General features: G+C 36.3%; 1 pseudogene; it reads right to left on the bottom strand.

Annotated features, from left to right (window-relative positions):
• Positions 1-10,926: 10,926 nt before the first annotated feature.
• Positions 10,927-12,285, bottom strand: LOC124975489 (septin-10-like; annotated as a pseudogene).
• Positions 12,286-25,020: the final 12,735 nt, after the last annotated feature.

Raw genomic sequence — 25,020 nt, 5'->3', positions numbered from 1 at the left:
AAAATATCAAGGGATTCAAATCACAGCAAAGAAAGGAATATTCACTTGAAGACCAGAGATCCAATACTTTTTTTTCCAAAAAAAGTAGGGCCAGACACAGTGGTGCACATGTGTCATCCCAGCAGCTGAGACAGGAAGATGGAGAGTTCAAAGCCATCCTCAGCAATAGTGAGGCAATAAGCAACTCTGTGAGAACCTGTCTCTAAATAAAATACAAAACATGGTTGGGGATGTGATTCAATGGTTGAATGCCCCTGAGTTCAATCCCCAGTTCCAACAAATAAAAAAAAAAAAAAAAAGTAGGCATTTCAATATTGGTCAACTTAAGTTTTCTCTACTCATTTAGCTCTCCCAAAGAAGAGAAAATTGAAGCTATCAGGTCAATATAGTTTCCTTGAAATCAGAGGATAAGCACTCCTTTCTACCCCTATGAAATGAGAAGGACACAAAATTATAGGCAGAGGCAGAAAAACAATTCAGTATCTGACAGTACTAGTGTGCTAACAGGATCAGATGGTGGCTGGGGATTCTGAAAGTGCTCCAATAGTGTAGCTAATCCACCCAGGAAGTGCTAAAGTAGTCCTGTGACCTGCAGTAACTGCTTTACTGAGAAGAAGGCAATTGCTCCCAGTAATCATAAGATTTCTTTGCAGTGACTATGAACTATGGATGTTGTCCTGGGTTAGACAGGTCAGCTGGTATCCTGTCTGTCCCACTTGACAACTCTGGATGTAAGAATAGTTCCAGGATTCATTTCACAATAAATAAATAAGTAAATAAATAAATAATTAAAAGATGGGCCTGGGAACTAGACACATCTTAGGTATCATTTTAAAAGAAATCATACTTATAGTTTTATGTTAAGTAACTGTTAAGTAGCGTTTGACTGTGGAAATAAAGTCACAGTGTTCTTCTGCCTGTAGAGGATAGAGATGACTCCACAAATATTTTTTAAAATTTCTTCAGTCAACTAGAACGTGTGTGTAAGTACATTTACAAGTCATCGTTATTTCATGATCCTAACATTTAATTTCATGTCTGCCTGACTTTTCAGTCCTTTAGTAAGCAGGTGAACTGGTATTTTCAGTGTGTGACAGCCCTCCCCACAGATTCCAGACTCTTTCTATAGCAGTCAGCCAGAGAGCTTTTTTCTTTTCTTTTTTTTTTTTTTTGCAGTGCTGGGTATTGAACCCAGGGCCTTGTACTTGCGAGGCAGGCACTCTACCAACTGAGCTATATCCCCAGCCCCAGAGAGCTTTTAAAATGTTCTATCATAACAAAAATAATGCAAGGAAATGGAAGGATCCTATTAACTGAACTGGAAACAACTCCCTATGGCATAAAACATCAACTAAGTTACAATGAAAAGCTACGTTGAGCCATCAGCCAGTGTAGGCTTGCCCCAGTACCAATGGTGCTTTATAAATGCAGGAAAAACAGACTTATTGTGAGGTGTCAGCATCTGGTGGAAGCAGGAGAACCTCAAATAAGACTTAATCCTTAACAAAAGATGTCTCCAGAGGGATGGTTTATTCCATATGCTGATTTCAGTCATAGAGTTCAAAAATCCATACTTCTCTATTATTCCTACTCTTGTAGAGCAAAATTAGTTTTCCAAGGACTTTCAAACCTGATTTGGGTCTCAGGAGTCAAACATTCCTTTTAGCAGAAAAGAGGGTTAAAAAATTAATAATGGTCATATATCTAAGCAGGGGATGTGGAGTTGTGAAATACCTACTGACAGTGACATTTCTCTTTAAGTGTGTCTCCAAAGCTGAGATATAGGGGCTGTGTTTCCTGAAGCTATTTGTTTAATTTTGTGTATATTTGCTCTTAGAAAAATCCTGATAAGGGTCATACTTCATACACATTACAATAAAAAGGCTTGCTTTTCAGGGAGGATTTATTAAGCTGCCAGATATGTTAATTATGGATAACATTCTAAGACCTGCATGTTGGATAACTTTAGTAGTGACTATGCTTGTGGTATATTTTAAATTGACATTATATGGAATCTCAAGAGCAATTTTCAAAGATTAAAGAAAAGAATATTTATAGTTTTCCTGTCCCTTCTTGTGATAAATGGCCTTTTAATTTGAAATAGTAATTGAAAGTAATGCACTATTCAGATGATATAAGGGGAGGTTTTAATTTTTTCTTAGAAAAAAATAATCAGTGTCAACATAACTTATGTCATTCCCAAATTATTAAAATACCAACAAACTTTATATTTTATCTCATGCTACTCTTTACCTTGAAAACATAATTTTAAAATGTGATTCAACTTTACAAATTACATTTTGTAATTTGTATTAAGTTCATTATAATACAATTATAATACAATGTTCCCATTGTATTAAGTTCATTAGAATCAATAAATACTTCAAGGGTCCCAGCAACACAATCAGTATAAGAATATAACTCCTACAAAAATTATCTGAAAGTTTTAATAGGACTCAGTATGCAAATTTTGACTTGTGTTCTTGAAATGCTTTGGAGATGAGCAACATTCTCATCATAACTCTCTGGATCCCAGTTAAATACATGCTAGAAAGAAGCTGTAACCTCTCTGTGGGGTAGCAAAATCTTTCCTGTGGCTCCTCTGTTTTGTGAACTGGCCACTGAGAAGTAGAGGTAGGTAGTCTACCTCTATTGTCACCTATGAGTGAGATAAGAATGAAGGTGATTCTTGCTCAGTGATCTTAGTTTATGAAGTTCATTATTCTCTGGGTCTCCAACTTGTCCAGACCCTACTTCTTAATTCACAATTGTTTAGGAAGCCAACAGTGCAATTAATTTCATCAGAAATGAAAATGTCTGTTACTGGTACCCCCTGTACTCCAAGAAAAATATATTGCAAGAAGAAAAGAAAGAAACTGAACATGGGTCATCTTCCCAGTACTTGATGACAGGGACAGAATCTCTTAATGAAGAAAAGCCTGAGCACACACTTACTTTTGTGGGCTTATTTTAACTGCAGTCTAAACCCTTTGATATTATATTCTGCAAATAGTAATTTATAGCTGCAGTCTTTCTCCCAAAGATCCAGAATCATGAGAAAATCATTGGACAAATTTCAATTGCGGGCCATTTTAAAAAATACCTAACTAGCACTTCTTAAGACTGTGAATGTCATCATTAACAAGGAAAGCCTGAGAAACTGTCACAGCCAAGTAGAGCCTATGATCTCACAACTGAATTCCTTCATTTGGAGGAGTTCCTTGAATAGAAGAAAAACCTTAGATAAAAACTAAAATCATGGACTTCAGTCAGTAATATTGGATCAATAGTGGTTATTTATCTGTATAAAATATACCATAGGGATGTCAGATGTTAGTAATAAGGGAAACTGGATGCCAGATTTATGGGGACTCTGAAATATCTTTTTCAACATATTTGTAAATATAACGTGTTCAAAACCAAAGCTTATTTTTTTAAAAAATAAAAACTGATAGGAGTTATCAAATCTAACCGAAAACTTGTAGAGAAATTGTAGAAAGTCATATTAGGAAGAGAACCATGGTATAGTGAAGGGGTAAGAAGTATCAGTCCAGATTGAAGAATCCAAGAGGTATAACCTGAAGGAATGAAAAATAATGGGTCAAAATGAAAACATTACATGGGACTTTTAAATGATGATGTAGAAATGTACACTTTGTTTAATGATTTCCTGGGGAAATAATGATTATACATAGAAAAGTAATAAACCAAAAAGGCAATACTTTAGTTCTTGAAAAAAATATATATATACACATAAATATATATATATACACATAAATATATATATGAAATGAAATTCAGTCATAATTATGTTACATGATTTTATTCAAGGAAATACAATTTTGTAGCATCATGAGTTTGCATGACTTAGGATAAAAACACGTATGCTAATATTTACTAGAATGACAACTTCAATGGACAACTTAAATCTTAAGAAATTAAAACCTGTATTTTTTTGGTAATTTGAGATATTATGGCCAACTAAATGAGACATATTAAAATATTTGTGGTGGGATCCAGACTGTCACAAAGGACTTAAATACAACTCAATGCCAAGCACTAACTGAAAACCAAGTTATCATGACCCAGAAGAAGCTCCTGGGAAGTCAGGATTAATAATCACATTCATCCCTTTCAGTCGAAGAATTTATGCATCCCCTAGCTGGTACCTTTTCAGAATTGAATGGAGCTGAAACCTTTTCAGTACAAGCCCTGGTTCAGCTCTCTGGTCACTAATGTCACACAGATACCCAAGGGTAAAGTGTGAAAAATCTAACTTGCTATGGGGGATTAAGAACAGTCATTGATCAGTAAGTGACTTATGCTAGCACATGGACAATACCATACGTGGCCATGCTAAAATTCTAAAAATGGAGAAAAGTCTTAACAGTATTGTCAGAGACTGTACATTTTGAGGATAATGGATTTAACTTTACTAAACAAATAGATGACCTAACAAAAAAATAACAACCTACATGGGAGGTTCAGTGACTAGAGATGTTTAGAATGTATTATTTATAAGTCAGCTTTAACAATTATATTATAAGCAAATAATTATAGAATGTGATTACTATACTGGAAAGGTAGAAACTAGTCTCCAAAGAAGGCTCAGGAGGTGGATGTTATGGCTTAGATATGAGGTGTCCCAAAAATTCTCCATGTCAGTAATTAATCCATTCATATAGATTAACTGGAGGGTAACTATGGACAGGTAGTGTTTGGCTGGACAGATGAGTCACTCAGAGCACCTTTAGGGTATACATTTTGTCCATGGTGAGCAGAGCTCTCTCTCTCTCTCTCTACTTTCTTCTTAGTGTCCATGACCCAAGCTGCTTTCCATTTGCCATGCCCTTCTGCCATGATGTTCTGCCCTACCTGGGGCCCAGAGCTATGGAGTCTACCATCTATGAACTGAGACCTCTGAAACCTTGAGCCAAAATACACATTGACTCCTCTAGTTGTTGTTGTCAGGTATTTTGGTTACAGCAACATAAAAGCTGACTCTTCAGAGCCACTTTTATAAACATATTGTAAGAACTTAATAAAATTGTGCATTAAAGATTGAAGAAAGATGATAATATGATAATATCTTATCAAATAGATGGTAAAGATAGATATAAGTAAACAAAGATGTTTTTTGAAAGCCAAATAGCATTTATGAATATAAAAATACACTATAGGCTAGGTATGGAGGCACACACCAGTAATCCCAGCAGCTCAGGAACCTGAGGTAATAGGATCACAATTTAAAGGCCAGCCTCAGTAACTTAGCAAGACCCTAAGTAAATTAACAAGACCCTGTCTAGAAACAAAAATATACAAAAGGGTTGAGGATGTGGCTGAGTTTTTAAGCACCCCTGGGTTCAATCTCCAGTACCAAAAAGAAAAATACACTAAAGGATTTCAACATTAACTTTGATCTGATAGAAGAAGCAGAATCAAGAGTTTGCAAAAAAAGGGGGATGAAGAAAAGGGAAGGGGAATGGTATTTAGGAAAGACAGTAGAATGAATTAGACATAACTTTCCTTTTCTCATATATGAACAAATGACCAATGTAACTCCATGTTATGTACAACCACAAGAGTAGGATCCTTATTGGAATGGGTTGTACACCATGTATGTATTATATGTCAAAACACAGTCAATGCTATGTATATCAACAAACAAAAAGAGTGTACAAGATTTCTGCATCTGCAATGAAATTAGATATAAGATATATGGGATATTAAGAGATTAATAAAATCAAACAATGCCATCCTAAATAACTAATCATTATAAAATAAAATTAAGGCAAAATTATAAATTAATTTGAAATTAATTAAAATGATTAGAAAACATATTATACAGAAGTACAAGAGAAAAGTACAGCTAGTAATGTCTTGTGTTAGCTTCTATCACTAACAAAATAACTGAGATACTCACCTTAAAAGGAATATCATTTCCACTAATGTTTCGGCAGTTCAGTCCATGCTTACTGTGCCCTGTTGCTTTTGGCTTACAATAAGGTAGAAGTACGTGATGGAGATCACATGGCAGATCAAAGCTGCTCACCTTGTGATGGCCAGGAAGTACAGAGAGAGAGAGGAATGTTCTGGGTTTTCAATATCTCCTCCAGGACATGACTCCATTGACCTATTTCTTCCAACTAGACCCTACCTCCTAGTGTGTCACCAGCTGGGGACCAAGCCTTCAACACATGTTTTTGAGGGATGCTTACGATGCAAAACATAACGTTCCATTCCTGGTTTTCCAAAGGCTCATGTCCTTCTCACACTGTAAAATGCATTCAGTTCACCTCTAAGAGTTCCTATACTCTTTGCAGTTACAGCTTGCTCAACACTCAAAGTAAAATGTTCCTATAAAATGCAAGCCAAACTCTTGTGAGTCCCTGTAAACTCAAAAAGAAAATTACATACTTCAATGACAAAGTGGCAGAGGATAAATATTCCCATTACCAAAGGGAGGAAGAGGAAAATAACAAGGAGGAATCACACTAAAACCAAGACTTAAGATTCAGCAGGGCAAAAATCAATCCTGTAGCTGTTTCACATTTACCATCGAGGACACATGATGGCAGAAAATTAGATTGAAAGCACTTGAGCAGCCCAGGCCTACAGCCTTGTTGGCTGCATTCCCCATGACCTCCCTCTTATGCTTGCTCTGATCCAGCAACACACTGCTTGGGCTCCCAGACTTTCCTTTGAAATCTCAATGGAAGCACCTGTAACTATAACTCGTGCATTCTGCATCCATGCAAAACCAGCACAACACAAAAGACATGAAAGTATGTCACTGGCAAAAGCAGTAACATAAATCCACATGAATTATGGATGCACCAACTTCTGGAGTACTTCGCTAACTGAACACATACAATTAACATCATGGTGATATGTATGTTTCCTCTCTGAGAAATGAAAAAATAGGTATGTATACTCTCCTCATTATGATGTAAGTTTAATTAAAGGAATTAGTAAAGAAAAGGAGGACAAAGTACCAGATGAGGAAACAGGAAAATATCTATATTAAGTTCCACATGATATGTTCTCTGTGTAGGTTCTGAAATCAAACTTACATCTATGGTCAACTGGTTTTCCATTAGTAATCCCAGTTACCATATAAAAGAATTAATCTTTTCAGAATATTGTTCTAAGAAAACTAGATATGCATATAGAAAAGATTAACTTGGCCCTCCAATTCTACCATATGCATCCTATTATCAGGATGGATAATCAACATAAATTTGAGTGATAATTCTATACTCATGTAAAAACACAGGATACCAATACATATTTAAAAAATCTGTACTCAAAATCACAAGTAACAAGATAAATTGGACTTTGTGAAAACTGAATTAACAATTTCTTCATTCAAAAAGCATCAACTATGGAAGTGAAAACCCACAGAACCCACAGAAGAAGAAAAAAAATGTTTAAATCTTATACATGACAAGAGATTGGTATTTAAAATATACAAGAACATTTATACTCTCTAGTAAAAGATAACACAATGAAGACATCAGAGAAGTAATGTGATTTCACATTTTCCCAAAAAAGCCATACAATGTGCAAGGAGCACATGAAAGAATGATAGTCACTAGTAAAATGCAAATCAAAATCACGCTGAGGACAGCAATGATCCAAAAGGTAGAAAATAACAAATGTTGAGGGAAGTGGGGGAAATCGGGGTGATCATACATTGCTGGTCAGCACATAAAATGGTATAGCCTCTTCAGATATCATTTTGGTGGGTCTTCAAAATGCTACATATAGAGTTACCACAAGACCTAGCAACTTAAGTCATAGGTGTATATAAGAGAACTGGAACTCAATCAAATAAAAGTATGTACATAGAAGTTTGTAGCCCCATTATTCATGAGTCAAACAGTAGAAACAAGATAAATAATAAGTCATAAGATTATTCAGTGAACAAAATGTGGCATATCTATATGTAGGTTTTCAAGTATTTGGGGGCTAGTAAAGGAAACATGCAACCAAGAGAAGCGGTAACCCACAGGTTTTATTGGTGGTGCTTGCACAGGGTTCCCTTGCATATTGAGACCACCCAGAGAATTAAGGTAAGGACCATTGTTCAGAAGGGAAGAGGGCAAGGGAACACCCAAAATAGGAGTTTCAGAGAGGTGGTTTACATATTTAAATGTTACCACTCAATTTCATGACCAGCAGTCTCTGTTCGAATGAGCTTGAAAAGGATGCAGAAGTTTAGGTCTGATAACCACAAAGATCTAGCTTGCCCTTTATTAGCAGTTATGACTTAAAGTTTTGCAAAGCAATTAAATGAGGTGTTCATTAAATAGATAAAAATGTACCTATTTGGGTTATCTTAAAAATAATTGCATGTAAATTTGAGCTTGATTGTGGTGGGATGTTGAGCCATGGATTTCAGTGTGCAGCAAAAACATAAACAGGCCAGGGAACAATATAGAGGGCACCATGCAATGGGTTGTTACTCTACAATGAAAATAAATAAAGTACATGCTACATCATGGATGAAACTTTAAAACTTTGTGCTAGTGAAATGAATCAATCACAGAAGACCATGATTCTTGCTGTATGGATTTCATTTTCATTTTATATAGAATATCCAGACTCATCAAATATACAAAGACAGAAGTTAAATTAGTGGTTGCCTAAGTTCAGTACTTGGCTTGGAACTTGGAGAATAATTACTAATGAATCTGGACTGCCACTTATGGCTAGGGGCATGTTTCAGTGTTAGGTTGTGGTTGTACATATGAACTCACTAATAAAACATTGTCTTTCATAATTTCAGTGGATGAATTATGTGTCATGGAAGCTACAGCATAGTAAAAGTTATTGTAAAGTATTCAGAGAAATAATGATTAAGTGGCACACTTTATTCTCAAGAGTTTGGGCTACCATTAAGGAATTTGGAGTTGTCTGTGCTGCTGAAAGTAAATTGAATAAAACAAGGTCCCTGTGTATGAGTCAGTGTATTATTTTACATGACATGAATCAGGGTCTTGCTCAATACTAACGATGGCTTATATTCAAGAGTGTTCCTAAAGATTTATCTACTCTAGTGCCTCAGTACTTTACCATGACTACCTAGGCATCATATAAATCATTTGAAGTTGAACAGAATCCATCTGTGTAGGAAAAAAAAAAACAATGTATGTTTCATGGGGTTTGCAGAAGGCAATCAAGAGGAAAACTATTAACACAAACAATTTTCTCTGAACAAAGGCATTGCACTTAGGTGAAAGAGAAGTTTGAATTTTGCTTTGGCTTTTTTGTGAGACTAAGGTTTGAAAGCTCCTTTAAGATGTACAAAAAAAAAATCTGTGACAGAAACAGCCCTTGAGTTGGAAACTAAATGGCATGCTACTATTTACAGAGAACAGTAAAGTTTTGAAGAGTGAGAATAATACTTAATGGAGTAATTTCTTTTCTGCACCAGAACTCCAGAGCAACCAACTCCAGGATGAAAATGAAGTTCACTTTAGTATAAACTATATTTCTCAGAAAAATGTACATAGGAAAGAAAGTAATGAGAGAACATGACCATCAGGATAATGAGGAGGTCACATGTTATACAGGTAGGTAGGGTGTGTGAGAGGAAGAGAAAGAGAGAAAAAGATTGTGAAGCCAGATTTGGACTTGGGATGTGTTTTAATGGACATCAAGAGGCCTCAAATTTGCCAATTTCATATCAGTATGAATTTCAAGACACACAAACAATTGCAGCCACCAAGTTACCAATTGGATTTTTAAAAATCAAGAAAATATTTTCTTTCTCAAAGAAAAACAATGTTTATTTACAAAACAGTCTTTTCAAAATCTTCAGATTCCAAAACTTAAATACCTGAGAAGTGATCCTTGTGATTTTTTTTGTGGGGTAGTGAAAGGTTCATTGAGCACTGCAGCTATAGATTGGATTTTAACTTTCAATTGAAAAAGAGAAATGTTTGTAAGAAGCAAATATACTTGAATATCTTTTTTTATAATTTTTTCAAGAGATTCAGTTTTATTTAGAATATTCAAGTACAAAAATGGAAACATATATCTATGACCATTATGAAAGTTAGAACCCTTAATATGTTGTGAAAATACTAAGGCACTGAATACAAGTATCCCTTGAAATAAGAATTTTTCATGTATTTAACATTCAGATGTTCATAGTTTAGTTTTAAGAAATATTTTTAATAAAATTGATTTAACCTTATTTTTTCCCCCGAAAGACAGTTTTAAACAAGCAGTAAGATACCCTAATGAAAACAGAATGATACACCCAGGTTTAGAGGTATCACTAGGTAAAAAGCTAAAATCTGGATGTTTTAGCTTTTCAACATATTTTGTTTCATCACAGCAATACATGAACCACAACAAGGCATACTCAAGCACAAAAAGTCATTCTGTTATATAATTTGACACAAAGGGTTAGAATATTACCAGTGGGAAAACTGTATCAAAATTTTATAGTTCTATAAAACTATTGAGAGGTTAGAGTGTGAGCTATATAATACATTCTAAAACACATTCCCCCAGGTTTTTGTTTATTTGTTTAGTATATATGGAAAATTTCATCCTGGAATATAAAAGTAATCAGCCATAGTATGAAGGAGTTGTGTATTTTCAATGGCACTCAGTCTTTGCACTTTGGCATAAAATGTGACTAAGCGAAAATAACTTGGCAGCAGGAGAAGATACCTAGATTCATTGCAAAACAGAACCTTGAGATTTCTCGCAACAGTGAATATCTAAGTAATATCATCTACTCTGGCTTATGTATTGACCTTATACTTGAAAATATTTTTCCATAAATGTCAGTAACAGTGGACATTTGCCAGATATATAATTAATGATAAAGCAAAAACAAGGCAATCAAAGCATACTTATAACTTTTTACTTTTGCTTGTGATGACCTTCTGTGCTCTGTAACTCTTGTTACATAAAATTGGGGTTCTTGCGGTCCTTGTCCTTCTTTATGTTGCTACCTGATGCCATAAAGGATTGGTTCAGGAATATGTCACAGCTAGATTTCCTTTTAGAAAAATGGATCATTTCTTCTTCCAAAGCTCTTCTCCTTTCTTCAAGTTTTAGTCTTTCTTCTTGGTGGACTTTTTTAAGGTACTCAAATTTGGCCTGCAGCTGTCTTCAGCCTCTTTCAATATGGCTTCTTTCTCCTTCATTTCCTGCACAAATATCTGCTTCATTTCTTCTTCTTTTCTCTTGATGCTCACCATGCAATTCATGTCTTTTGGCTTCGTAGGTCTCTTGAACACTGACTGGCTTGTTTTCAGGGCCCACATCTGTAAAGCCCATTTCCTCCAGTTTCCAACACCTATAGAGCTCATAGTGCCTAGTGTGAGTCTGCTCCTGTAGGTCCTCCAAGGTTTGTACAAATGAGCATTTCTCACAACTTTACAAAGTCACAGTGGTTTTCATTTTCCACTTGTACAATACCCCAAGGGTACTGATGAGCTTTGACCACCATCTTGTTTCCAACTTTTACCTCATCCATACTTCCCACAACAGCAAATGGCAAGTGTTCAGTCATTGCAGCATTGATTTTAGCAATAGTATCATCATCTGTTGGGAACTGGTATATCTGGACGCCATTGCAGACCAATTCAGTCATGAGCTTGATCTTCAATTTCTGTAATTCGGATTTAGAAATTGTATCTGCTTTGGCAGTCCCTGGAATAATGTTCACCTTGCTGTCCAGATTCTTCATGGTTAAGAGGTCAAGTGTCTTCAAAGAGTGGCCTGTTGGGGCGATGAAGTAGAGACACACATGGATGTGAGAATCATGGTAGTTGAAGAGAGAGCGCTTGATCTTCAGTTCTTCTTGGAGATAGGCCTCAAACTGAGCATCTATGTAGTCAACTCTTAGTTGGTAGCTCTCTTCTTTATTTGGTCACCATATCTCACTGTATTCACAATGGTCAGTTTCAACCAAACATTACTTTCCTGGGGTTCATATGTCTGAGCTTTAAGTCTAACATTTGGACAAAAATGTGACGCTTCATGTTCTTCGAAATTAGTATTAAACAATGTGTTAATGTTTATTTTTCAATTCCAGTTTCCCCAACACAGAGAATATTAAAACAGAAGCCTTGCTGAATGGATCTATTGACCAGTTGATCAGGCAGACTCTCAAAACCAGCATGTCCACACATAATCAAGGATTGGATATTTTCTTTTTCTCTCTTTAACTTCACATACTTGTGAGGGCATAGAAGCTGTTCTGAATGCCACGTAAGAATGAAAGAGTAGGTGCTGAGCCTCTTCCCAGACGGCCATGGCTCCAGGATGAAGGGCAGCAAAGCTGCAGTTTCAGCCTGGGACCGGAGCACATCCCAGTGGCAGCAAAGGAAAGGCGGGTTGGTTTGGGTGTGACCCGCGGGTAACAACCCGCTGCGCCCAGGATGGGTAGGGACCTGGCGGGCTTGAGCTGCCCAATGGCAGCTCAATATCTTCAATATCTTAATTCCAGACAATACTGAGATCACACAGGAGATTTTGCCATGGAATTTACTTTATATTATTCTGTAAGTTTAACTCTTGATGTGTCTCATTTCAAAGCTTCATTTGTAAACCTCCAAAACTAATATATTCTTTTCTATAAAGACTTATCGGAATAATATCACCACGATGTTTTTATCTACCATATGGCACATATATAGATATAGATATGTAGATATAGATATACATGAAACACATCTATAGAATATATACTTAGATATAAATATATATTTTATATATATAAATAATATAAATTATTCTTTTTAGGTATCATTTTCTAATTATATATTAATCTATTACACTCTTGCAGATGTTGATGCTCATCATTGCCTTCCTTATTTTAATTCACCACAGAGGAGGGGACCTCATGAATAGATTTAAGTTGTTATTTGAGGACTGACTACCAAAGAAGCATGTTAGGGTTGCCCTAGCACGTCCACCTTCCACCATGGGATGATGCAAAAGGAGGGCCCCACTGGATGCCACACGATGGACTCACATAGGTAGACACCTTTCAGTGTATAGTAGAGAGCTCTGACATCACCTTTCAGAACAAGGAACAGAACTTGAACTGCACTGCCCATCATTAGAGGCTCTGAAGAAGTGTTCCCTGGGTGACTTGTTCATGCTCCTCACTCTTGTGAATAATGAATACAGCATTTCAGCCGATGCCTGCTCTGATTTCAACTCTTCAGAGACAGAAGATGGGTGATGGAACAAGAAACACAGAAACCATACTTCTGGGACAGCTTCTGATCTTGGATCTTGATGTATCTTGTCTCATGGAATTAGATCTAAAACCCTTTCTTATTTATTTACTTATTCATTATTCTTTTTATTCTTTTACATTCTCTCAGGAATTGTTTCACTCTTAAAATAGGTAAAAATATGTTCACACTGAACTCTAAAGGATGATGAGGAACCTTTCATTCTTACACTTAGTACAGTGACAGAGGGGAAAAGGATCTTAACACCTGTGCAGTCGCTCTTCCTCACAGATATCCTCAAATGATAAATTAACTGTCCTCTATCTGCTGGTGTGAACACAGACAAATATTGACTTTGACAGATACTGGGCTTTTCTTTAATTTCATAAATCACTTTGTGTTCCCTCTCTATTGCCATGAGATTCCTTACTAATTTTTATGAAGCTAATCATTTATTACTTTTTAAACAGCTCAAAAAAAAAATCCCAAAATTAGATTTCTTTTTTTTTCTTGGAAGGATACTGTTTATAATTCAACTGTCATCAACATACTGTTTACAATGTTAAGGTTTTCTACATAAGTATACACTTAAATATAGTAGTATCATCATGTGACAAGTTTTCTGATTTATATACAAATTTTGGGTTTAATAAAGTTTTTATGTACAATCCTGCTCATTTCAATTAACATTAGCACATGTTAGGCATTTGATGAGAGAACATGACTTATCAATGGGAACATTTCTTAAAGAAGTTCAACTCCCTCTGTTGCTTGGTTCTTTCCCCTCTACCTAAGTAATTTTTTTGCTTCATCTCTATGATCAGGTATTGAAATCAAGGCTTCTCTGATGGCTTTTCATATAAATCAACTTGACTGGGACACCGGGTGTCCAAATATTCAATTAAATTTTATTCTGGGTATTTCTGTGAGGGTGATTCTGGATGAGATTCACATTTGAATCAGTAGACTGTGCTCTCTGATGTGGGTGAGCCTCATACAATCCATCAAAGGCCCAAAGAGAACAGAGGTTAAGAGAAAAGTCCCAATCTTTGCCTTTGAGTTGGCTCATCAGTCTTCTGCCTTCAGACCTGGACTGAGACTGAATTTTACACCATCAGGACTTCTGGTTCTCATGTCTTCAGGACTATACTGGACCTATACCGTCAACCCTCCAGGGTCCAGCTTGCTGATTACAGATCTTGAGACTTTTCAACCTCCATCATGCATGAGTCAATTACTTATCATGAATATCCGTGTGTGTGTGTGTGTGTGTGTGTGTGCGCGCGCGCATTAATCTCTGTATCCCTGTCTCTCTACCTTTATGTATGTGTGTGTGTGTGTGTGTGTATGTGTATTTGTGTGTTTATGTTGTAGATTATATATATCTATTTTGTTTCCCTGGAGAATCCAGGCAATACAGCTTTTGTCATCTTTTAGGGGCTAAGTATAAAGTAAAACTCGATTTCTTTACGGATTAACACATCTCTCAAGAAATGTATGTCATGCTATGCTTTCATACTCTAAATTGAAGGTTTCTGATAGGGCAGAGAGAAATAGTTTTTCCATATATAATTTGTTACAGAAAGTTACATTTTGTATTTATTCAACTTTATATCCTCTTGAAATGAAATTTGCAAATGCAATAACATGGATATTCAGGCATATGAAATAATGACACTATGTACTTGAGGGAAGACATGTCTTTTGTCAAGTTAGGTTTTACTAATAAACATAAATCTGTTAAGATAATACACTTTGAATCATTATAGTAAGGAAGAAAAATCAACAATGCATTTTTAAGGGTAGCATTTACTGAAACTAATCCCAGACACAGTCCTTGATAAAACTGAAATTATAGTGGAGTGTTATTAAAAAAAATTAGTTGCAATATACAGGCTTAAATGTTGAGAAGCTGATCATCAGTTATAGAAACCTTGCAAGAAAATAGATGTAGCATCTATACTATACTGTTGTGTTATACCAAATATTTATCTCTTAAAGGAAAAGAACATCCTCCCACAGTTTCCACAAATACTTTGTGTTCAACAGATAGTACTATTTTGGTACTATTACTCTTTCCTACCTGTTTTCCCCCAGTGCATGAAGGATGTCAAAACTAGCCCCAAAGAAAGGTCAGAGAACACAATTTCCGTACTTCATGCTACAGATCTACTTAAGAGTCTTAAGATTTTGAGTAAAGTCGTGGGCATTGGGCTATCTTCAATGTAAAAGGTTTTAATTATGTATGACACTAAAGTAGGATATTAATTACTTGAGTAAAAATATTTTTTAAAACCTGATATATAAAAACAATTTACAAGAATTTCATAACAATAAGAAGGTTGACAAAAGAAGCAGGTGATAATATAAATCTTGTTATGTGTACTACTATGATTTACTTTTCCTCTAGAACTCCATAAGGAGATACACATGAAAATTTCTGTCTTGATTTTGTGTAGACAATGAAAATAAACACGTAAGTATACATTATTGTAGCAGTCGACATAAAAATGAGTTATAGGCATAAGATGAGATACCGTAAAGCAATCAAAAGTAATGAACTTGAGACACATGTACCAACCCAATGGTATCAAATGGAAATGAATTAAAATGCATAGAAAATGCATAGATAATATACATGACTGTTCTGTCTACATAGCTAATAGAATCTATGACTCTCGAAACCCAGTACATCAATTTCAAAAAAACATTGGTCATTTAACAGAATCAACAATTCAAATAAATTTGAACTGTTCAAATAAGTTTGAACTATAGATTCTGAACTATGTTTTTATTAAAGTTAGATCTCTTCCTAAATGCAAAATATTTGGAAGATTCATTGAAACTCAATATTACAATGCAAGGTAAATTAAGACTAAAGGCTTGTAAACGTTGGTCCCACCTGGTTGTCAGTTTTATAAAACTGCCACAAAATTAGTCTTCCTGCAGATTTGTGCAGTACACTTTCTTTGTCTTTGAAAAATACATGCACCATTTCCTGAGTTAGCTAGACCAGTCTGCACATGTTCAGAAATCCACAACCATTTTCCAAATCTTAATTATAAACTAAGGATGGCAACATATATTTAAATGCACATAAGTCATGTCATAGTCAAAACAGCTATGAAAAATATTCAGTCACCAACAAGACATTTCTTAGTGTTGACACTTACATGTTACATCCCACAAGAGTGTGTACAAAAGGGTTAAGATTCCATCAGGCTTTTCATAGGGCTCAAACTTACAGAAATCACTTTGTTGTCTTAAGAAATTAACACTCTGCATCTTGTTAATTTTAATTAATGCCTACATCCATAACTGAATCTAGACCAGAACTGTGATTAAGAAAGGCCAATTTTTTTAAAAAGCAATAAAGCCTAAAGTAGTAAAAACTAAACATGCTGCATTATTCTTTCAATATCAAGCATCTTATTTGATTAAATAGCAAGAAATATGATAAGCCAATCATTCAAAAATACATTCCAAGCAGGAGAAACAAAAATTTAACCTTTTTACACACCCCTGCCTAAACAATTTAATACCCATATAACAATGTGCCTAGACAACCAATTCCTTTTTTCTAGTAAATGCACAACATCAACACTAGTTTTGCTTTTTAAGACATGTATGTCAACTAAATTGAAAAAAAAAAGCAAAATGAAACTAAAATTTTAAACAGACAATAAAAATGTCTTTCCTATAAAACAAATGAAATATAGCAGTTAATAACTCTTCCTTTACATATCCCATTTCATTTTATAACCATGAAATGATAACAACATGATGAAAAAGGGAAAAACAAAATGAAAAACAACAACAAAAAAATCAGGTTCTGGTTCCCACTTTTCTGAATAGTCAGCAGGTGATGACACTGAAAAATGTGATTCACCCCCAATGCTCATCTCCCCTTTATTAAATTGTTGACTTAGAGAAAGACACTCTCAGATGGTTCTCACCAAGGTTATAATTATGAAGATCAATCCAAGTCCAAATAGCTTCTTCCACCACTGGCATCTGAAGAGTGTCCATTCTGTGATCTTGAAAGACTTAAATGCTTTCACAGTGCCCCCAGTGTTAGCAAACTGTGTTCACAGATCCTCTTCTGCTACTGAAGGAGATTGAAAGATTGCAGAAGGAAGAAATATATCCCAAAATATATTCTGAAAATTTTGGTTTCCAGATTTCTTAAATGATGCAATGGGGAATTACCAAAATCTTTTGTTAGCCCTTGATCATCAAGTCCAATTCAAGGCAGTTGTACCATCTGATGTTTAGAGAGAGTAACATGAATAATTTTCCATACCTTTTCTCTCCCTTAAGATGATTCATGGCAGGGAGTTCCAAGATGGTGGACTAGAGGGAGACTGCATTCCTTGTTTCTCATTCCAAGCAGGAAAAACAAAAATTTAACCTTTTTACACACCCCTGCCTAAACAATTTAATACCCATATAACAATGTGCCTAGACAACCAATTCCTTTTTTCTAGTAAATGCACAACATAAACACTAGTTTTGCATATTCCATTTACATATCCCATTTCATTTTATAACCATGAAATGATAACAACATGACGAAAAAGGGAAAAACAACTCAGTAACTCAGTATTCAAGCAGAGGAATACTCTGCCGTAGGCACTGCCCAGGAGTCTCTGGCTGTTTATACCATTCATCCACTGAATTGCCTGCCATCTGCCAGCATATCACCTGCCTTTTGAGTATGAACCGCTCACTGACTGCCACAGCCTATCATCTGTCAATTGCCTGTTGGCCTGCCTCTTGCCTGCCCATCACAAACCTTCAAAACTTTCACCTACCCATCGCCCACTGCCAGATGTTCACCTGCCTATTGTCTGAGTTAGCCTGCAGACAGCCCGCAGACCACCTGCTGCCCACTATTGCCTGGAGGTTCATTGACACAATATCCTGTTGCTAAAATATGTCTTAGGAATGAAGAAGATATAGAGGTTGTGGTGTCATTGCTACCAGAAAGAAAATTGGAGGAGTTGGTGGGGGTAGAGAGAAAGAGAACGCTTTGAAAAGATAGTCTCTGGGGCTAGAGCTGTAGATCAGTGGCAGAGCAATTACTTAGCATGTGTGAGGCACTGGGTTTGATCCTTTGCACCATATAAAAATGAAAGAAAGCCCTGCTGTTCATCTATGACTACCAAAATGTTTTTAAAAAATATAGTCTTTGAAGACGATATAGTCTTCTGGGTTTTTTTTGTTTTTGTTTTGTTGTTAATTGAAATAAAATTCACATAACAGTCACCACTTTAAAATGTGAAATTGAGTGGTTTTTAGTATATTCACAGAGTTATGAAACCATCACCACTGTCTAATTCCACCAAATTTTTATCACCCCAGAAGGAAACTCTGTACCCAGCTTCCTCTGCCTCTTTGGGAGGCTTCATATGAATGGAATCATAATATGTGTATGCTTCTTTTAGTGTAAGATCTTCATGGTCTGTTCATATTGTAGCATGTAGCAGTACTTTATTCCTTTTATGACTGAGTAATTCCATTGTTTGGACATAGCACATTTATTTCTAAATTCATGAGTTGATTATAGTTAGAATTGTTTCCATATTGGTACTATTAGGAATAATATTCCTCTGAAAATTAATGTGCAGGATTTTGTAGACATATTTTCATCCCCATTGAATATATTCTGAGGAATGGAATCACTGGGTCATTGCTGGTAACTCTTAACTTTTTGAGGGACTGCCAAACTATTTTCTAAAGTAGTTGGGCCATTTTATATTTTCATTAGCGCTATGTGTGTATTTGATCTGCTTTCTCCACACCAACACTTTTTTTTTTTGAGAGAGTACAGATTTTTTTTAATAGGAAATTTTTTAAATCTTTTTTTAATTGTAAACAAATGGGATACATGTTGTTTCTCTGTTTGTACATGGAGTCAAGGCATACAATTTGTCAGCAACCATCCTAGTGGTTATGAAGTGGTATCTCACTGTATTCTTCAGTCCTTGGATCTTGAGCTGCTCACATTCTTGTTGCAGAGAGACAGTGTTCTATAGATAATAAGGAAACTGTACTCTAGTGTGTATCTAGCCATGTGAGACATACATGACCATAGAGAGGTTACTTTCCTTGTTGAGATTTGGCTTTTCTATCAGTTTTGATAGGAACTTCCACTCAGTCATCCAAAGAGATTTATCACAATATATTATAATCTGTTTTATAGACTAGTTTCTATCCAACAGGCATCTGTCCTCCTTCAACGTAGATTAAATTCTGGAAAATCTAAAGGGAAAGCCCTGGACAGAAAGTCAGGTCATGCATTTCTCCCACAACTATCTCTCACTGCTTCTATTTTAGAAGGACAATATCATGTAATATTCTTCTCATTCTTACAGGATCAAAAATTAGTCTTTCTGATTTAATGAAATCCTAAACGTTGCCTTCTGTAAACAAATCTGCAAAGTAGTTTCTTTTCAGTGCTTTAAGAGCCCACTCAACTGCTTTTTTCTGTAAATACACATATACATTTTTTATGATTCCTTTCTGACAGACCTTCAGTATTTATTGCACAAGACTGGCCAGGATGTGGATGGGAAGCTGACCTACCAGGAAATTTGGAACTCCCTAAGTTCTACCTTGCCAGAACCAGGAGCTTGAGAGCATTTGATTCCAATGGAGATGGAAGATACTCATTCCTGGAGCTAAGAGTAGCTTTAGGTGTCTACCCTCATCAGGAATATCTTAGAAATGGGTGTTTTCCCTGAACTGACTAAAATCTACTTAAATAACAGAAACAACCCTTTTATGTTTCAGCCCTCTAGTCCTCCAAACTATTGTAGCAGACACAGTGCCACCTTCTAACTTGTTTAAAAGGCTGTGTAAAAGTTTTTTTTTTTTTAAATAACCATTTACTTATGATCTGATGTTCAGAAATCTGATTTCCTGAAACCAGTAATATCTTACATTTTAAATTGCCAGGAAAAGAAATAATAAATCCCTCTTTATTCTCACTCCTTTCTTTGAGGAGAGGAGACTTATCTTTTAAAACTGGAAAATGTATACATAGGGAATAAGCTACCTTTTATATTTCATGTAAATTTTTCTTAAATAGCTGCATTTTATAGAGACTTGGAAAATGACCAGTTAAAAGATAGGTCTTTTCTGTTTGTAAATAGTTAAAATGAAAGAAAAATTATGCATATTGTGTGGAAAGTAGAAAGAATGATTTTGAGCAGGATGTGAACAAATGACATATTAAAAATCATTTATCTGATCTGGGTAGCAGCTGAAACTATGCTCACATATACTTAACTCATTTCTCAAAGACCAAGGTACTGCCATGGGTTTATCCTGAAGACAGGGGCATTGATTCAGGGACTTGATACCAGCTCCAGGGTTAAGAAAGTTGGATTCTGAGTGTTTATTCCTATTCCCTCAATGAACCCCAACCTGTGAACCAGAGAGTTCTTCTTGGGGATTTTTCTCATTTTTAATTTTCTTTAGGGTTTATGGGAATAAAAAGTTATCCAGTGGGGAGCTACATTTTCCCTGAAGTGACTTAGATTGTCTTCCCCTAGCCTCCACAAGTCTATCTAAGGCTGTAGCTGACTCCTACCTTTAGTACCATCTCCATTGGTAAAAGTCAAGTCCCTAGTCACTAGCCACCTAGACTAGCCACCTAGAGCATTAGCAGAAAGGGCTACATATACTTTTAATCCAAAAAACTGTACCCCTTGAGATTTTACCTGGGAAGTAGCCAAGAATCTGAGAGATTTTTTTGGTGAGATGCCTAAGACCAGAAAACTAGTAAAATGAATTGAGTGAAATCAAATTGTTCCCTTACAGATATCAGCTCAGAAGTAGATAGAGGCTTTCTGTCCAGATGATGCCTAACTGTAGCTGGCACTGTAGCAGGAGCCTTCATGTGATGGTAGAAAATGCAGTATTTTTCTCTTTTGTGGACCTGGCAAAGCAGGTCCCTAGATTGGAAGGAATGGTACCTCCATGTCACCAGTATGTTGAGTTATACTTGCTGTTGTTTCTAGAAGCAGTATTGGGGCAACACAAAAGGAAAACTTACAAAACATAGCCTTGGTGTAGCCAAGTCAGGGAGAAACTAGAGGATCTCTCCTGGCACCTATTTCTCTAATGGAGCTCATTTCCTTTAACTAGTCCAAGTTAACCTGTGAGCTACTGCAGTCCAGTACCATTAAACATGGAAAGACTGTTTTTTTTTTTTTTTTTTTTTTTTTCTTCTTCACATAACACTCAGCTTGGTGTTGGATAACCTTAAATTTTTTTCTAGTATTAACATTCAGTTAAACAAGACAATTGCTTTTATAACAAATGTGTCTGCTTGTCATTATTGCTTGTTTCACCCTTTAAAACATGTGTTTCTTTAACATTTTTCTTGCCCATCCTAGTTATTTCACTTTCATGGAAAGACTAAAGTATAGTTAACTTTAGCTTAGCACTTTAGGAAATTTGAAGATAATTTCTTGTTCTTCTGGCTGCTTTCCATGCCCTCCTCCTTTTTCATATATACACCCTCACACATTTTGTAACAACCAAATAAAGTTCCAGCAGTAAATTGAATTATGCTGCTATGTTTGCACATACTTATAAATAATATGTCTGCACATGGAAGGCAATTTTGGGGGAAGTGGAAGGTACTGGGGATTGAATTCAAGGGTACTTGGCCACTGAGACACATCCCCAGCCCTATTTTGTATTTTATTTAGACATAGGGTGTCACTGAGTTGCATAGTGCCTTACCATTGCTGAGGCTGCCTTTGCACTTGTAATCCTCCTGCCTCAGCTTCCTGAGTCACTGAGATTAAAGGTGTGTGCCAGTGTACGCAGCTGGAAGGTGTTTTTTGAATATCTGATATATATGAAATATACTTGTGGGAAAGGTAGCTTGTCCTTTTTAGTTTCAAGTTCCTATTCCTACACAGATACTTTCAGGACACCTTAACTCTTGTAGTATGTCCTTCTTTTTACATCCAGTTGCTATATCCATGGAAAACTAATTTTTTTTTTCAATTTCTTTTTTGGTCTTCCCACCTCAAGTTTGTCTGCCAGCATCACCCATGAGCTGTGTATAGTGCCATCCCCTCCCCTGCCTGGTCTGCCAGGGGCACCCATCCTGCACCCAGGCCTGTGATACCCTTGTCATCCTGCCTGAGAAACTACCATGTCTCCCAGGCAGAGATAGGCATCTCAACTTCCTTTGGTGAAGTCCAGCAGACTCCCCAGCTTACAAGCCCTGTCACTTGATGTTAATTTGGGGTTTACACCTGTATGCTATCCTCACTCACCCAGCCTGTGCCCTGTGTTGAGCTACAGTCAAGCCTCACCTGACACATTCTCAGCTCTGTGAGAAAAATCAGTTTTCATTTTAAATCCTTTTTCCTTTTCAGTGTGACAACTCTTACTGCTTCTCCTCTTCGTTTCCCAAAGCACTACTACTTGATCCTTTTATTCTAATGCCATATATACATATGCACATACATACATACACACATGCGCATATATATGTCTGGCATAATGTTTACTTAAAGAGCCTCCCTGCAAGTCAGAGAGGCAAACAGGTATTGTAGAAAGCAAAGACCTGAAGGAATAAGTTGCCTGGCTTCAAGATGACTCCAGAGTTCCTGGCACTCAGGATAGGGTCTGAGGCAACAAAGCTGAGCAGTGGACACCCTTCCCCTGCTGCTGGCTTTTTTGCATTCTGCTGTCATTTCTTTCCTCACAATTGCTGAACATAACCCCTACTATGCCCCTTTCTGGTCCTTCAGTTACAGTTGAGGATTTTGACTATGATGGACTCACACTTCTAGTGACCTGTTGGTTGACTTTTAGTGACAGCTTTTGTTTGCTGCACACCTCATTGGCTTGCTTACCAACACCAACAAGATATGGTTTCTTTAATAACCAAACTGGAACACATATGGCTTTCCTGAGACTTTATACAGCATGTATTGTTTGTTATATGAACCTAACCTACCTTGTTTTCTCATATGAAGAAATACAAATCTACTTTATTCTAGTGGAGCTATATTGGTCACACATAAGCAATTTTGGTTCTGTTTAGTAAGTGAATTCAAGGTTTCATGACTCCATTTGAGCTTTATTTATTTCATATCAGTGAAAACAACCATGTTATTATATCTAAATAAAACATTTCCTTCTTTCATTGTGTCTTACTAAAGCCTCTTCCAATTCCCCTGGTTCTTAAGAGAACAAAAAATGTGCTTTGATCCCTATGTTTATGGATTCCATCCTTCTTTGAGAGCAAGGACTGACAGATGGTGGACACAATGCAGTGTTCTAGTGAAGACTGTAGGTCTGGGACTTTAGGCATGTGCAGGGTTGAAAGGGGCAAGACTTAAGAGTGGACAAGGCGTGGAAAGAGTGAATCTCTGCCCCTGTTCTACCAGGGAAGATCCACTTAGTCCCATTATATATTTTGAGTTATAATATAAGATCATATTTATAAAAGGGAAAAGAAAATTCTTGCTTACCTTAAAAAATTAAAAGAAAAAGGCTTAAAAAACATTGATGGACAGAGGTCATAAAGATAGGGCTAAGGCTTCCTGTTCAGTTGCTGGACCTAATCCCTTCAACCCACACAGAAAAAAAAAAAGAAAAGAAATAAACTATGTTTACTAAGTGTCAAGAATCACAATCTCTTTCACACACACACACACACACACACACACACACACACACACATACCCATACACACAACACTCCACAAAATAGGCAAAAACTGGTAATTCCTCTTGGGGAAGTCTACATTTAAAGTTTAGAGCAACAAGGGTGAGTGGGTTTGCTCATTTCCAAAGTAAATGGCAAAATGTTTGTGCCAGAACCAGGCTTTCTCATCTTTAACCTGGGACCGAATAGCTCATAATTACATTTTTTTCTCTTTTTAGGACCATTTCCAGAAAGTATAAAAGGTATTCCCATGTAATAGAGTGATAGGGGACTCTTCACTTTTGGGTAACCAAAAATACACTATGAATGTATTTCTGTGTATAATTTTAGGATGTTTTCACCAGCCCTTCCTCTAAGCCAATCTGTGGACCACGTTGATGACACTCTGCAAATACTAAAGCATTCAACACATATGTTTTAACAAGACAGAATTAGGAAAAGAATACCTGGTAGAAAGACCAGGAACTTTAATGCCAGGCAGATGCAAATTGGAGAAGTGGTTCAGCAAAAACAAAGAAAAAAAAGTAATGGCATATGCCCTTGGAACCTGTCATCAGTAAGAAGACTCATGATAGCCATTTTGCATTGCTCTTGTGTCTTAGTTGTTGTCTAAGAATCAATATACCATAGATATCAGTCATTCAGCCCAGAGTGTGGTGTGGTTCATGGGCCTCATGATGACTTGTTTAACCAGTGGCATAGCCATTGAGGACTGCCAAACCTGTGTGCCCTCAGCAACTGTCATTCTTGTGGCAATTGAACTTACCATCCTGCAGAACAGCACTGCTTTTGGACACCTAGCCCAGGGTCTTGCACATGTGTGAGCTTAAATCCTGGATGGAGGGAACTGAGCTCATCCACAAGTATTGATTCAATGTGTCTCTTCAAAGCCAACCTCCAGTTCTCATTGTATTGGTTAGACTTGTGCCATCATCAAACAGGGAAGGACATTGCCCTGCTACCAGCAAATGAGACAGAACAGACTGACTTTTCCAAAAATCTTTAATAACTGAACATTCAACAGGGCCCTGTGTGTCAACATGACTGCCTTCAGTGAGTGGAGGCTAACTATATGAATCAAAAAGTTTCACACTGGAACAGT

This window comes from Sciurus carolinensis, unplaced genomic scaffold, assembly GCF_902686445.1.
Source record: "Sciurus carolinensis unplaced genomic scaffold, mSciCar1.2, whole genome shotgun sequence".
Classification (NCBI taxonomy): domain Eukaryota; kingdom Metazoa; phylum Chordata; class Mammalia; order Rodentia; family Sciuridae; genus Sciurus; species Sciurus carolinensis.
The sequence above is the reverse complement of the archived record's forward strand: the minus strand, read 5'-3'. Positions and strand labels throughout refer to the sequence as shown.